The 12949-nt window shown below is 42.7% G+C and overlaps 1 protein-coding gene across 7 annotated transcripts in view; it reads left to right on the forward strand.

The window, feature by feature from the left end:
• The first annotated feature begins 12529 nt into the window (after positions 1 to 12529).
• NEK7 (NIMA related kinase 7) overlaps positions 12530 to 12949 on the forward strand; it is a 129818-nt gene continuing 129398 nt past the window's right edge. For 2 of the 7 annotated variants that reach the window (XM_032466818.1, XM_032466817.1), the window contains exon 1: positions 12534 to 12822. The gene's annotated coding sequence lies outside the window, so the exon portion shown is untranslated. Of the gene's footprint in view, positions 12823 to 12949 lie in introns of all 7 variants that reach the window. The other 5 variants (XM_032466811.1, XM_032466810.1, XM_032466815.1 and 2 more) reach the window with 4 other exon arrangements.

The raw sequence follows: 12949 nt of genomic DNA on the forward strand, positions 1-12949 counted from the left end.
TCTCTGTGTGCCCACAGCCCTGGTGTCTCCCTTTGTGCATCCACATTTCCATTTTTTTGTTTGTTTATAACAACACAAGTCAGATTGGATTAAGGCTCAACTGCACAGTCTTACTTTAAATTAATCACCTCTTTACAGGCCCTGACTCTTACATATTTCTCTTCCTCTTCCTCCCATTTCTCTTCTTTTTCCTCTCCCCTCTCCTCATTTTGCCATCTTCTTGAATAATTCAATAATTCAAAATCTAGTTAGGGAAGAGTTGAGAAAATAGAAGAGAATGTTTCAACTGTCTTTTTTTTTTTTTTTTTGTGCATGTTTTACTGTAAGTCCAAATCTGTTTCATTAAAAGGAATCACAGTAAATCCGGGAATCAGGCAGAATTTTCAGCAAGGAACGCTGAACTCTTTGAGGGTTGGAATTGTTTCAGAGCCCCCTTGGCATGTCTTGGCAGTGGCATATTTCTGGTGATAAGGTGAAACATACAATAACTCTTTAGATAATCACTTTAGAATTTTCTTACATTAAATTTTCACCACTTTGCTCTTGAACTTGGGAGTCTCCCTGAATAATGTCAGTATATTATTTAGTTTAAAGAAAGAAAAAAAAGAAACTAGTAGAACTTTCCCAAGAGTGTTTATCCTGTGGGATAAGATTGGTTCTGAAGTTAAAACCCTCTTTCCTGGCTTTCCAGCACGTCCAGCTGGGTCTCTCTTAAAGGTGAAGGATGCTGCACACATCAGCGAAGGTGAGCCTGCCTTCCCCTCCACAGCATCTTGCTCCTGTCTAAAGCAACTGCTCTGACAGCAGGAGGTTTTCCTGAATTATTGATAAATCTGCATCATTTGGGGAAGTAGAAAATGGTAAAATGCAGTAGAATTAACAGCTGCTCTCATTCTTTCTTTGGGGATATGGTATTTTTACACGTGTTGCACCGAAGGAAGATCTTGTAAGTAAAGAGTTCATTTTGTAGGAAGTCTATTTTTGTAGGGAGAGATAAAGGATACTTAGAACAGAAGTCCTGAATCTTTCATCAGTGTGTGCCTCTGGGTACTTTGTACTTTATAATGAGTTTTCAGTAAATATTGGCTGAGTAAATAGATGAATTTACCTGGAGATGAAGCAAATTCAGGTATGTTAAAATCCAGGTAGCCGAGAGCACAAATTCTCAGGTCTGATGCTGTAACTCACTGGTGTGCTGCAATGAGTACTCCAGACTTTCTCAGTTCATGGTGTCCTTAAATGTGTCAGTAATTCTTTTACAAGCCCCCTGGCGAACAAACAAACAAAAAACAAACCAAAAACTCAAAAGCTCTCAAAACACCCAAACCCCAACAAGAATCAAATACCACTTAGCAATTCAGTTCACTGAGTAATTAAATATTAACCCTGTAGTATCTATGTTCTAACAACGTAGTGGCCATTTGAAAAAAATTACATGTATAATTTGAAAGAAAAATAATAATTTTATTTCTTTCTTAAATAATCACAATTCCTTACTAATGAGAAGTGTGTCCCTTGGGCACTGCACAGCTTCTCACAACTCAGAACCAGACTGAACACTCCTACATCATTTTTGGTTCTACATTGATTTTTTTTCTCACGATACTTGCTTTTTAAATCAGCAACCTCCCAAAACTCAGCTTCACAAGGATATGATGTCATCCAAAGGAATGGAACTCGACGTCGTGTCCAAATGCAGAACCACCTCAAGCTGGTAGTTCCTAAGACAGGTGTCCAGGGTCGCTGTGATTTGCTCGAATATTGAAAATATTCTTGTATGAGCTCGCTGTGGCAAACACAGTTGGAGCAAAAAACTGTTATCAACAAGACTCAGAATATTGAAGGCACCCAAAATAAGGGTGTGCTCAGTTATTTTTATAGTAATACCACTCTCGCAGTGACTTTCCAATACTTCTTTCTGGAGGTAAGCAATGCGACTACTTGCTAGGGATGTGGGAACTGCATAGCCAGCCTATTTAATCTGCACCCCTGTGCCTGACAAGGACTGTGACTGACATCATTAATACACTGGGTGGTTGTGACTTGAGGCATTGGTTTTGATTACAGGCAAAATTTTTTTCAATATCTGGATATGATATCACTCCCCACCCCAACCCCTGTGATCACATTCACACAGCTGGACACGATCCCCAGAAGGAAAAAAAAATGCTGGTTTATACAGTGGTTTGGAAATTCCCTGTGAATTAGAATCACCAGGGGGCTCATTTAAAATACAGATTGCTGGGACCCTTAGGTCTACTCCCTGGAATGGTCCTGGGGTAAAGCAGTGGTGTTTCTACAGTTTCTCATGCAGACTGCATTTTGGGAAACGCTGGTAGAGCGTATGCTTGTGCGGCACAATGAAACCAATAATGAGACAAATGAGCCTTTCACACGTGTTATTGCTGTGCTGTTTGTGGGTGCACCTGTGAACACCCCAGAGGCTCACATGCCTCCAGGTACTGACCTAGAGATGATACTACTAATTCAATACAAGTCCCACAAGCCCTTAGCAGGATAGTGGCAGAGTTTACGGTGATTCGAGACCATATTCTTGTGAGTTCTTTACAGGTCTTATTTTCTCTGTCCCCCGAGTACCTAACTTTCTAATCCTTAACCCTTCACATCCCTCCATACGTAATACAAAGCTTTAGGCATTGTAGGAACTCGGTGAATATCAATTACTAATGGCTCTCAGCCTGGGCTGAACATTAAGATCGCTTGGGGAACTTTTTAAAAATATCAATTATCAAAGAGTCTTCTCAAACCAATTGAGTCATAATATCTGCAGAGGGGGCTTGGGGTAGCCAGGGATTGAGAGCCACTGAAGTGTACCTTTCCCTGGACCTCCACTATTACCAAATACACACATTTCAAATCTATCTGTTTGGGTTTATGTGTGTGTGTGTGTGTGTATCTGTGCACACACATGTTTTTACGGTATTTTTCCTAAGACAATGCAATGACAATTACATAAAACTACTTTCTTTCTTTTCTTTGGATGCTTAAGGCAAACTAACTCCAACGAAGTTATTTAGAGTAAAATTTTTGGTCTGGAAACCATGACTTAGTTTACAGCCTCAAAGGGTCCTTCCTGAAATGGTTTACTTTGCATTTATTGTTTTTTTTTTTTTTTGAAAGCTAATCTTGGTTTTTCAAATTCTAAATTCAGTGGTAAATATTTCATTTTTAACAATAAATGCACCAGCTTTGGGAAACAGTGCACTATGCATTTATTGTTTAAAATGAAATATTTACCACTGAATTTAGAATTTGAAAAACCAAGATTAGAATTCATTGTGTTGATAACTTTGCCATAATAGTTGGATGAGATGAGTTTAGTGATAAAACATAATGACTAGAGGAATAAAAATAAATATTAAATTAAAAACAGTGAAATATCACTACACACCTGTTAAAGGGCCCAAAATAAAAAGACTCAAAATACCAAATGTTGGTGTGGATGTGGAGCAACTGCAACTCTTGCTCACTGTGACTGGGTGACATGAAAGTGTACGAGCTGTGAGATTCCATATAATGAGAAAGTCTAGAAAAGGTCACACTAGTCCGGGGTGATACAAATCAGGTGGAGTGGGGGGGACTGGCTGGAAAGGGGCACGAAGGAACTTTCCAGGGTGCTGAAAGGTGTACTTTGCTTACACAGGTGTATGCATTTCTCAAAAATAATCAGTCTGTACAAGTAAAGTCTATACATTTTACTACGTATAGTCATACCTCAGTATAGTACTGTTAAAAAGGAAATGTTACATGAATCATAACTATTTCATAAAGTAAAAAGTAATCATATTCATGGTTTTTGAAGTAAAAAGTAATCATATTCATGATTTTAAAATTGTGGAAACCCAAAATGTACATTTTCTCTTTTACTGTAATAATGATATGAATTGAGCTTTGTCTCCTATACAGCTGTTTGTGGCAAGTACCATTAAGCCTAGTGCAGTCACGATGAGGCCAAGACTTGGAGTGCGTTCCGATGGCCGTGCCCTGGCTACAAAGAGTAAGACAAGAAATCCCTGATTCCGTGGTCATGGTATTTGGCAGTGCAGGCAGGCGGTAACGGTAATCCCTAAGGAAGAGTCTGAACATTCTGTAAAAATCCAGGCTGCCTTTCAGCTTGGGTCTGCTGCCCAGGCCAGGTGTGACGTATTTCTGTAGGGGCTGTAGGTTTCTCTATGGCTCTTGGATTTCAGGAGGGCTTAACCATGGTCTGGGACTCCCCAGGTCATATTACCAAAGGCTTGAGTCTCAGAGCTGATTCCCAGCTCATAGGAAAGCTTACGTGCTCCTGCAGAAGGAGTCGCTGCCCCGTTCGCTCCGAATCTGCGTGTTCCCGTCCGCGCAGACCCCCGGGCTCAGCAAGCAGACGTGTGCGCCAGGCGCGGGCAGTGGTGTGGTCTGCGGCCCGCTGCCCCTTTTCACTTTCCTCTTCCAAGGAAGGAGATTTGCATGACCCAGGTGTCAGTCCTCGGGGGATGGATTTATGATGTGACGCAACACTGGTTCGGACTCCTTAGATTACAGGGATAGGAACTCGATTCAAACTGGCAAACTAGAACAGAAAACCTGCCTGTTGACTTGTGTGACTTGGGGCATGGCTGAGTCGAGGGTCTGGCACCTGTCTTCCTCCGCTTCTCAGCTCTGCTTTCGAAACTCCGTTTGGACTTCACGGTCAGGCAGGCGCCCCCATCCTGTGGCTGCGAAGGCCCGTGGGAGCTCTGGGATTCTATTCGATTCCTCAGGGTTTGAGCGGAAGTCCTGGGGCCCGCATTCACTGAGCTAGCTGGAGCCACATGTTTTTGGTACTGTCTTCTGATCTGGGCGTTTATTATTCTTTCTCAACTCCCTTATTGGAAACAGTCTCACTACCCATGTTTGCTGTCACCTAGAAGAGTCTGCTAGGCAACTCTTTGATCTTTTTTTTTTTTTTTTTTTGAACTTCTTCCTGCAATTAAGCTGCAAAGACACTTGGTGGCGATAGGTGCTCTATTCAAAACGGCTAATCACCAGAGGTGCTTTTTTGTGGCCTAGTCAAAATTATCTTTCATTTTCAGATTTCTAAAAATGTTAAAACAATGAAAATAGCAATCGAGTAGGGAAGTAAATAACTTTAAATAGAGCTCATAAAGGAATAAGGAGAAAGATTTGATGTAATGCCTTCTTCACTAATTCATGTGTATAGTTTACTTATAATTTGCATTTTATACTCAGAGTTTGATTAAAATATTTTGTCTTTTTAAAACAGAGGTTCATTGTTCTGCACCCTTATATCATAGGTCACTGATGCTAAGATACCACTGAACACAAGGTACATTCTAACCTCACAGATGTTAAATAAAAAAAAAAGGTGTCTTAGAAACAATGAAATGCTATATTTGCAGATTCCAAAAGTGTCTTAATTCATGGCAGACATTCAGTAAACATGTCTGGGGAAGAAAAGAAGGAAGGAACAGGAAAGAAAGACGGCAGGAACTATATTCAATATCTTGTAGTAACTTATGGTGAAGAAAATATGAAAATGAATATATACACGTTCATGTATGACTGAAGCCTTATGCTGTACAGAAATTGACACATTATAAACTGACTATACTTTAATAAAAATATATATACAAAAAATAAACATATCGATAAAAAAATAAAGAAGGGAAGAAGGGAGAAAGGAAAGCAAGAAAAAGGGCAGAAAAGAAAATGCCAGACTCTTCCCAAAGCACAGCCACAATTCTGAGGCTTTCTTGGTGGGAAACTTTTCCAATTTTCCTGTTCATGGATGGAAACTTTATTTATTACATTAGCAGTAATTTGACGTTTCCGAGTTAATAAAAATGAAGCCACTGAGTTGATGTCTTTGCAATCCCAGGCCCATGAGCTTTTTGCCTTGCTTTCTTCCCTGCGAAGGGAAGAGAATACCGACGCAGCAGCCCTTGGACCTTGGTGTTGGGCTCCACCTGGCTGCCTCCTCTCTGTTTCTCGGAGCTCACTTTAAGCGTCACTTCCTCAGAGGAGCATTCCCGGGCTGCCCACGCTGATGTGGGTCCCCCCTGGTGATTCCCTCTGAGACCTCCTTATCCCTGCTTCCCTCCAGACTGTCTCCTGGCCCCTGCGAGGCGCTCACTAAGAAGGCTTAATGTGTGACTCATTTCCAAAAGCATATATCTTATGTCAGGGATATCAGAGATCAAAAACCATTTAGAAACCAAAGGAAAGAAAGCCTACATATTAACTACAAGATTCAGATTCAAAAATAAAAATAAAACACAGCAACATGCACTGACGCTGAACAATCTTAAACTTACAAAACTAGCAATTTATGGCTAATCCACGATGGGAAAGGAGGCCCATGCTCTGTACAAAGGGTGATGAGAAGCAGGGATAAACTTGCCTGGTGTCCACGTTTTCCTGGAGCAGGCTGCTCACTGGCTTGTGTGCAAGCTCTCTGTGGTTTGTGAAAGCTGGCAGGTCAGCTTCTGTGATTCTAGCCCACCTTCTTGCTTTTGGACAGGCCAGAAAGATGAGCTAAATTCCGCTTCTAAATTTCACCGGAGAAGGATATTTGAGTGCCTACTTTGCAAGTTTAGGACCTCTTTTCCTGCGGTTAATTTTAGGCCATATCTTTTGCAGGTTTTCCAGGTTTTCCTTTAAGACACGTCATTACTCCGCTGTCCTAGTGAAGGAGAACAGCGAGTCCGTCAGAACGTTACCTGCATCCGCCTTCTGCTGCCCTGGGATGTGACACCTGGAACACCTCCATCCTTGTGGCCTGTTGCAGTGGGCACCTCCACTCACCACCACCGCCCCACCCTGTCTTTTTCTTTGCCTCCCACTGTACTCTACCGTCCCAGGTAGAACGCCAGGGAAAACACTGATGAAATTCCATCCCAAAGCTGCACTGGCCCCAGAGCTGGTCCATGAGCTGCTGCCCCATCAAAGGTGTGGAGATCTCTTACGACAGCCGCTGATGGTCACAATGTATGTAAAGAAGCAGAGTAGGGTCGAGGTTTTGATTTTTGTATGGCTTTGTACACAAAACTTTAAAGAGTCATGAAACAGGAAAATACATGGAATAGCCATTAAAGGAATTGGAGTATTAGAATCTGAAAGTGATAAAAGGAGATTCTAGCCTTCAAGGGCTAAAAAAATCAGCCGCAAGGATTCAGATGATACAATGGTTCTGAGTTAACATAACCTCTCTACATATTTAGATTTCAAGGCAGTATAAATAATTGTCCATAATATCCCTAGCTAGGTATTAGTAATAAAGGTTTGGTAATGCAGTAACTACAGGGATATATTTTTAAAATTTTGTGTAGGTAATTAACTAATCATTAACATGACATGATTAATTTCATGTTTTGTTCCAGTCATCTTTAATTTCTATTCTGCTAGTTCTACAAACTTCCTATTGTAAAATAGTAAAACATACGTAATTATTTAGATCGGAGTTACAAGATATAGATCTGATGGAAGTATTAATTTCATGCAATTTGGAACATGAAGAAGTAATATTTTTATTATTTACTTGTCTTCAGAAAAAAGTGATTATCTTTATCTTCCAGTTTGAGCAAAGACAAGACAAATTAAAACAAAACAAAACTTTGAAAAGTGACATACTTTGGTTGCCCAAACTGTACATTACATGTGTGCATATTTATATATTCCTAAATAATTTTTATATATAAGTAACTTATATATAAGTAACTTTGAAAGTAAGTTATCTTTTAAAATAATAAATAAATAATAAAAATTATATCAAATAAGTAGATATCTGTAGAAATAATTTTAAAATTCTACAGAGTAAATAAATCTATTAGTTAAACAGCAATAAAGAATACTGATAGGCAAAATACGGTAACAAAATTGTCCAGTTAGGACTGTTTGTGGTTTCCAGGGGTGACAGGCTACTGTTTGTCTTCTCCTATAATTCGAAGAACAAATTATACCGTAAGCCTATAGGTAAATATGGGCTTGCCTTCTCCAGTACTTGAATGGCTTATGAATTTAAAGGCTCCTGCTCTGACTTTTAAGGACCAGCAGTTCATCAAGTTTTTAAGCACATTTCTTATTTTTGCCCCAAATTCTCAGGCTTTGGAAATGACTGTTTTATTCTGGAAAGTGTTGTTCCAGGTGCCACTTACCCTATACAATGCTAACTTTTGCATGGGAAAGCTGATGTGATGGAGTGATTACAGAAATAAAATGTCTCCCAAATTTGAATTTTACCCAGTGGTGAATTCAATGGGAGCACGGGGAGGCTGTTTATGATTAACTAGGCTTATTGTCATAAGGACAATGAGAACCCGCTTTCAGTGTATCTTTGAGTTGGATGTGGCGTGATTCCAAATCTGGTTTTACTCACATCCTGTATTTCCAAATAGATGGAACATTAACCTTGCAATTTACTGAGCTGCTGAAGACATCATGACCGAGGTATTTTAAAACGCACTTCTTCCCTTAAGTAGAATAGCTGTAAACAAAAGATGAGCGTTTTAAACAACAAAGGCTTAAGTGTGAGCAAAGAGGGTAGACAGATGAAAGCAATATTGGACACAACTTCCCGCTTCTCATGTTGACGTTGCTGGGGATGCTCGTTGGGATCTGTGGTCCCAGAGCAGCCTCTCAACTTAACTAGGCAAAATACTAAGAGGAAGAAGAGACATTATTTTCCTTTTTCTTTCCTGTGTAGAAAATAGACAATTGCTTTGACTACTCAGACTTGACTGAATATGCTGCACCCCAGGGCAGAAGTGAAGGGCACGGAAGATGCCGAGGGAGACAGAAATTGGATAGGGCTCTTCCATTAGCTTTGTGAAATCACAGGGTGTTTACAGCACCCCCGTTTTAGGGTAGATACATGCACATGACATATTCCAGAGAAACCTGCACTCTTTCAAGTTATGTTTGTGATTTGATGACTGGAATGCCAGGGCTGTCAGTTAGCACAGATCAGTGAAATTACCACCAACCTGGAGGAAAGGGTGTCCGGGGAAGTGGCCTCGGTTTGGCTTTGCGTCAAGAATGGGGTGAACAAGTGTGAAAAGGGAAATCATTTCTGAGTATATTTCCTTCATTGCTTTGACTCCTTGCTCACTGCATAGTGGCCCTCTGGCTTTTGTGCTGTGAGTCAAAAAGCAGAGATTCAGCTGAATTCTGTTGACCAGAGGAAACCAGTTAAACATAACTGGTTTCTTTCCTGTTTTGCAACCAATATAAAATGTTACATTTCCCTACACTTAAAAAGTATATAAACATTATTGAAATATTCCCTCAGTTTTATAACTACTACAAAAATAGTCAGGAAAAAGCCAGTCAGTATGCTGTTATTTTTAACCATTCTCAGAATACAGAGCTGGATAATCGGGACATAGCAAAGTTGTCTTTCTGTGAGTTTGAATCTGGGGATTTGATGGGAGGATGAAATTGAGGATGATTTTATTGTTTTAAAGGGAAGTTCATCTGTGTGATCCATTAGCAATTAAACGCAGGGGCTATTAAAGTGAAAGGTAGATTTCTAATATGATTGGGGGGGCTATTAAAGTGAAAGGTAGATTTCTAATATGATTGGGGGGTGTTTCTCACAGCACGAGAGAGATTTATTTTCTGACACCATACAGTGACCACAGCCAGGCCCAGAGAAAAGTGATCTCTCTGGGGTTGTCTGCAGTCTGCACTTTGACTTCCTCCTCCTGGCCCAGGTTAGTCCAGACATTTCAACAGCTTGACTAAGTCTCGTCACCATTCGGCTGCCAAGCTCAGTGGCTGCCAATATCACTAGTAGCTTTTTAAGTACACCATGTTTGAGTCAAGAAGACTAGACCTTTCTGGTCTACCCCACTGGCTAGGATCTCTTTCAAAGGAGAATTATTTTTAATATGACTTCATCATCCTTCATCAGGAAAACATTTTTCTAGCGAGCTTCTCCCCTTATAGAGAAGTTGCATTGACACTGAACCTGGTATGGGACATCTGGTCTGGGTTAACCTACAGATAAAAAATGATTCTGAGAATCAATGCAACCTCTAATTTGTATTTTTAACTGGGTGGGCCAGCAGAGCTACATGAATAACAAAACAGGAAGACTTGGGGTAAGTGGAAAGGTTTTAAGTGTCATAATCAAATACCATTTACAGCAAAGTTAATCTGATAGTTAATGGTATGTGTTGCTTGGTAATTAGGTAGAAAACACTAAGTAGCACGTATAAAGGGCTGTAATTAATGCGTGTCATGGAGCCAAGCAAACGCTTGTAGAGCCTGCTTGGTGGGGAGATGAATAGAAAATCAGTTAAATTGGACTCTGCCTGAATGATGCCTGGGACCAGAGGGGCCTCTTTGGCCATAACTCTGCTTTTCCACTAGCATTTGCTCTGGGCCAGGGGCCCAGGACAGGAGGACAATCATCCCCATCAGCACAGAGGTGATAAAATGTCAGAAAGAGGAGGTGCGTTGTATTCCATGAGCAGTCTTCACAACTTCTGAAACACTGTATACTATCTAGCTGTGGCATCGTAGTCTCCTGTTGGTACTATTTTGCTTTTTTAGGGGGTTGTTTTTGTTTTTTTGAGGGGAGAGGTAATTAGGTTTATTTATTTGTTTGTTTTTTGTTGGAGGCACGGGGGATTGAACCCAGGGCCTCGTGTATGCTAAGCATACACTCTGCCACTGACCTATACCCTCCCTGCCACCCCAGCTTTGTAGTCTTTTAAGGTGAAGAAACAGAACACAGATGATTTCAACACTGGGCATCCTGTCGCCACTGACAGGACACTTTCAGGGCTTCATGAACTCCTTTTGATCTTCCTCCCTGTTGGTCAGTGTTCATAAGGGATATACGTTTTCTTTACATACCAATGAATTATCTGGTCTCTATATGAATCTGTAGTTTATTTAAATGGGGCTGTTTTGTTGATTATCTATCTATCTATGTACATTTCTGAAAGGTGGCACAAAGGATAGTTAAAACAAACAAACAAACCACGAGCAGGTTGAAATGTTTCGCCCTGGAAATACCTGGTTATTTTTACTGCCAGGTGTGCCTCTGTATGACTCAGGTGACACTGTTCTTATTTGACTGACTGTTTTGATTTGGTGTGACCTGATGGAGCCATCTGGTTCAAATGCCAACTGCACTGTCTTCCTCCTTGTCTGCTGTCTTACCCCACTGGTAAATCTTGTTGGCTGTACCTTAGAAATGTATCTGGGATCTGACCATTCTCACCACCTCCAATGTTAGCACAGAGGTCTAGGTCATGAATATCTTTTACCTAACCGCTTAACTGTTTTAGTAGTTCCGACCCTGAGGTCTGTTCTCCACAGCACAGCTATTCCTGCACACCCAAGTCTGATTTGATCACCGCGCCCCTCCTCCACAATGCCGCTCCATTCATATCCTGCTTTATTTTTGAATGAAGCACTACTTTGACATAGGATGCAGTTTACTGACTTAGTGCTATTATTATTCCCTTTTCTACATTGTGGGGTCCAGCAGAGCAGGGACTTTGTATCTTGTGACTGTTGTATCTTTATTCCTTAGAACAGTACCAAGGAGATTTATGAATACTTGATTAACCACTGAAATCAACATCTACTATTCAGATCTTGAATTGTTTTCTTTCTAAAAATACTTTCCAAACGTTAATTCCATAGTTTTAACATTTCAAGGATTTGATCTATAGTCTAGTCATTTTTGTCTCGAATCCCTTTGTTAGGGAAGCCAAACTAGTGAACGGATCTGGGAGAAATAGCGACTACTCACTTAAATAGCACTTCTTATACGCTAGGCTCTTGTGCTTAAGCATTTTGCTTTATCTCACGAAATTCTAAGCGTAGCCCTAGAGGTACAAAGAGACTGAGACTTGGGAGAGGTGAAACAACTCATCGCCAGGTCAGAGATAATAACCCCCGGGCTGAGATTACAATCAAGGCGTGGTTGACTCCCTACTGCCTCCTAGCCTTGTCCTCCGGGAATGCGTGTCCGGTTATTGAAGCAGTGGAGCGGCTGGATTCAAGCGTTCCTCTGCAGTTCCGAGTGCTAGGGTTCTGGGATGTCACACACCCCCAGCCCGGTAAGATTCCTAGCACCAAACCAGGTAGTTCACCTTTCAGAAATGTCCTAAAAGCCACTGCCCTCTGGCCTGGGTCTCTTTCTTTAATGCAAGTTTCTCTTAGCGCAGAGTTAGTTACACCACCCAGGAAAGGGGATGAGATCCAAACGCCAGGACCCAGAGGAGGAAAGCGACGTCACCAATTCGGCTCACCGCTTGCAAATGGGGGCAATTTAAATAAGTTCTAAAACTCCCTCAGTTTGGAGGGGAATCGGGCTACGGCGGCAGACGACGGGCCCCTCACCGCGCTAGGCTTTGTAATGGCCTCCCTTGCTAGGGTGGGAAAGCGAAGGGCCCTTCCGCGGAGGCCGGCGGGGAGCGGGCGCGGCAGCAGCAGGGCTCCTTGGACGGGCGGGGCCTGCGCAGGGGGCGGGGCCTGAGTGGGCGGGACTGGCACCGCCCCGCCCCCTCCTCGGGGATGCCGGGATGTTTACACTCCTGACAGCGGCGGCCGCGGGAGGAGGAGCGGGACTCGCTGGAGGATGGGCCGCCGCTAGGCTCGCGCTCGGGACGCGCCTCGCCGTGCGCAGGGTGGGAGCCCGCGCCTGCAGCGTCCGCGGGGGCGGCGCGGCGGGAGGTGGCCGTCGCCCGGGCCTCGCAGCACAGCCCCCGGCCCAGCGGGCCTGTCCACGGGGCCACCAGGCCGAGCCGCCCGCCCGCCCCGGGCCCCTCGCGGGCCGGAGAACGGAAAGCCGTCCACTTCCTGGTGAGTCTCTGCTTGGGTCTCGGGCGCGCGGGCCGGGGCCCCGCCGGGTGGGGCCGCCTGCGGGAGCCGGGCCGGGAGCGGCCGGCCTCGGGACCCCACCGTAGGTGAAGGGGGCCGGGGCCGGGGC

Source organism: Camelus ferus, chromosome 23 (assembly GCF_009834535.1).
Source record: "Camelus ferus isolate YT-003-E chromosome 23, BCGSAC_Cfer_1.0, whole genome shotgun sequence".
Taxonomy (NCBI): Eukaryota; Metazoa; Chordata; class Mammalia; order Artiodactyla; family Camelidae; genus Camelus; species Camelus ferus.